The sequence below is a fragment of the Brachycentrus maculatus genome, unplaced genomic scaffold, assembly GCF_059751285.1.
Source record: "Brachycentrus maculatus isolate JH-2025_06_01 unplaced genomic scaffold, ASM5975128v1 h1tg001084l, whole genome shotgun sequence".
Classification (NCBI taxonomy): Eukaryota; Metazoa; Arthropoda; class Insecta; order Trichoptera; family Brachycentridae; genus Brachycentrus; species Brachycentrus maculatus.
This window is the reverse complement of record NW_028281790.1, coordinates 40,472-44,305: the sequence shown is the minus strand read 5'-3', so window position 1 is coordinate 44,305 and position 3,834 is coordinate 40,472. Positions and strand designations below refer to the sequence as shown.

At 37.9% G+C, this 3,834-nt stretch overlaps 1 pseudogene; it reads left to right on the top strand.

The window, feature by feature from the left end:
- The first annotated feature begins 1,217 nt into the window (after nucleotides 1-1,217).
- Nucleotides 1,218-3,547, top strand: LOC148299555 (uncharacterized; annotated as a pseudogene).
- The last annotated feature ends 287 nt before the right edge of the window (nucleotides 3,548-3,834 follow it).

Genomic DNA, 3,834 nt, shown 5'->3' with positions numbered 1-3,834 from the left:
TCATTCAATTCGATTTGTTTATATTTTTTGTTACAAATATTTATATGTTCGTTAATAATATTCCGCTCTCGCCCCGGACAACGCAATATAATTATTATCAACAAAGAAGGACATCAATTTTCCAATTTAAATTAAATTTAAATTATTAATTTATTTTATTTATGATAATATAATACTTACGATACTCTAAATAAATAAATATAAATAATTTCAACAGTCCTGAAATCCAATGATAACAAATAATGCTCATTTACTCCTATTTAATCCTATACAAACAGCCATCAATTCCTATTGTTATTCATGCCGATTGCGAAGCATATATGTCTATCCTGCAAATTATCCGATCAATATAATGCTATTTGATTGTTTAAGCATATTTAACATATTCCAATTCAGTTTTATTCATTTTAATTCAATTCGTTTTAACTCAATTTAATTCAAACAAATATGGGGTTGGGGTTGGGTTGGGGTTGGGGGGTTGGGGTGGGTTGGGGTTGGGGTTGGGTTGGGGTTGGGGTTGGGTTGGGGTTGGGTTGGGGTTGGATATTCAAAGGTACTTTGGGCCCATTAATGATGGATCCCTGAGAGGGGCTATTTTTGCATTGTTGGCAAGTGCGATGGGCACTGGCATATTCAATTTACCGCAGAGAGCATAGTCGATTGGTCTTCTACCTTTTATTTTGTTTGTTTTTTTGGGGGCTTTCTTCTCTCTGATTGGAATGCTCTTTATGAGCAGACTCATCCGCAAGAACAAGTACCAATCATACAGCGAAATGTCGAACCATGCACTAGGATCGAAACTAATGAGAGTCGCCCAATTCTGCAACATCATCTACCCCTGGGGCATTACCATATGCTTCCAAGTCATCCTGGCCAAATTCCTTTGCCAGCTCCTCAACGACAGCTTCGATTTGGACCTCTACGATGACAGATAAAATTAAATATATAGCAATAAAGGTAACTTGTTCCGTATCATGTTCAATGTTGGAGCCGCCGTTCTATCCTTGCCACTTTCCCTCCAAAAGACAATGAACCTACTCCAAAAAATAGCCTTCATTGGCGTGATTTCAGTCGTGTACAATTTCTTTGTGATCCTTGTCACTTGCCTTGTTGGATTTAAGCGAAGTGATGATGGAACTGTCTACTCAGGTATATTTTCTGTGAATTGGAGTCAAGTAAACTGGATATCGCTGAATGGAATGACCAGTATGTCAGCAATGGCCCAAGGTATGGCTTCTGTTTTATTTTGTTATGTCAGTCATCAGATGGTGTTTCCATTAACTCTTGGGCTCGTAAGGCCAACCAAAAGTAGAATCTTAAAAATAATCAATAGAGTTCACGCTGTCGAATTTATCATATACATGTTTTTGGGTTCACTCGCATATTTGTTATTGATCTAACATAAAGATGTGCATCCCATAGGATCTGTTGTTCTCACTTCGATTCCGATAACTTCTGTCACAATTGGGAAGACTGTTATGGTAATTGCTTTGTTCTTGGCGTTGCCTTTGAATATATTTCCCTCGCGATAGTCGGTCTTCGAAGCTTTTAAATTTTAGAGAACGAACAAGAACCATATACTGCTAACTGTTGGAATGACTGTTTCAGGCTGTGCAATTGGCATCGGATTCCAAAAGGTTAACAGTTATTTCGGATTGTTAGGAGGCACAGCAGGGGTGATGATGGCAGGAGGCATACCTTCTTTATGTTACTTTAAAATGGCGGAGAAAATTACAACTGTAGATTGTCTACTATTGGGTATTTCAACAGCAATTAGCATAGTGGCTTTTATCGGAGCCTTCTTATCTGTGATTGTGCCTGTCTGAAACTCAGGCATCTCTCATCATACATCTCTCAATTATTTCATGAACAACAAAAAGCATATCTATATTTAATTTGCAGAAATGAAGAGATATTAGAGATAACACAATAACCTATCCCTTAATATCTCACTAATTTAAATTAGCCGTCAGTTTGTTCATTTCCATAATTGCAGCTGTCTATAAGTTATTTATTTATAAGGCAATATTTTAAATAGCAATACATTACATTAACTCGAAATAGTGTAAGAAACTATGGAATGCCCAATGTGTTATTAGCTTTACGACAGTGATGAGAGAACCCCTAGAAATCTCAATTGCGGTCATACTGTCTGTGAGTATTGCCTTGCTTTTGTTTATGAAAAAAAAAAGTTTCTGGATTGCCCGACCTGCAGATACAAACACGACCCACAAATAAAGCCTGCAATGCTTACAAAGAACTACATCGCGCTACAGTTGGCTTGCCAAAAGAAATAAATCAGGAAGAATCATGAGTTTTGCCCCGATCACGATGAACCTTTAAAGTTCTTCTGTGAAGACGACAACAAATATTTATGTGTTGAGTGTATTATTGATCACACGGGTCATCGCTTCATGAAACAAGACCAGAACTTTTTCATCACAAAAAAAGCTCTAACCTCCGAAATTTAAAATCTCTAAAATCAGACAGCAACTCTGAAATAAATTTAACAAGAGTTTGATTATGTGCGTAAAGATATGCTCAATAGCTATGAGATTACAGTGCATGAGCTCGATCATATGTTCAACTCGATCAAGACGAAACTTACAGAGGAGCACTATCGGAGCAAGGAGTAGCTCAAGAAATTTCTGTAGAGGGAACTGGAATAAATTGGAGCAGAATAGAATCTGGTGACTGAAGAAATTATCAATAATTAAAAATAAAAGAATAAAGTCCAATAGATTTTGAAAAAAATAGAGAAATAGAAGAAAGCTGAAGATAAAATCGATATTGTGGAATCACAGGCCAAAAAGTTTAAAAAGCCGACTGTTATTTAGTTTCCGGTTCTTGTCATGCCTTTTACAGGCAACGAATGTTTTGTGGAAATCTGCCATAAAGTTAGCCCAAGGATCTGTTTCTTTGGAGAAAGGAAGAAACTCCTGACATTGTGCCCCATCAACAAAGTTTATAGTCTCACAACAATAGTAATGCAGAAGTGCAGTATTATGCCTCAGCTTGCACTTTGCCTACTGGATAAATCTTTCTAACAGGCGGAGGATCGTCAAACAGTTGCTTCCTTTTCAGTCCTCGAGAACCGAACATGCTTCAAAAGAAGAAAAGCATGATAAACTCCAGGAAATAGCACTCCTGCGTTTACTTGAATGGGAAGGTCTACGTGATAAGCGGCTATGATGGGAAGAATAAAGGAATGGCAGGTTGTGAGTCATATGACATATTTCGAGAAGAATGGAAGCCGATTAAAAGTTTGAATGTACCGAGATGCGCGTTTGCGGCCACTATTTGCGCAGGAAAAATTTATGTTTTTGGGGGATACGATGGCAAGGACAGACTATCCTCCATTGAGGTCTACAACCCAATAACGTAGAATTGGACAGTTTTGTCAACTGTCCTAGAATTCCCTCTCTCTAATGCAGCTGCAGTTAGTGGCGGACAAGATATTTTTATCCTTGGTGGCGGGTGGTCCGAGGGATTCAACCAAGAGATCTTCAAATTCAGCACAGAGAGCTATGAAATAAAGAAGATCTAAAGAATGAACAAAGGCAGAGACCTCCGCAACAAAGCCATAAAATTTAAAAACTAAATATTTACAATCGGAGGCAATTTCTTCGATGGGGAGAAGTTCGACCTACGTTCAAACTAATGGACAGACCTCCGCTCATACAATGACCTCGTCAATGATAACTTAGATAGCTGGTGCTGTGCCTTATCCTATAACTCTCACGATTATGAATTAGAGAAATGCCAATAGATGAGCAAGATCCTCAAACAGAAATACAAGGACTACTCCTAAATCGATAAGACAATGCATTCGAT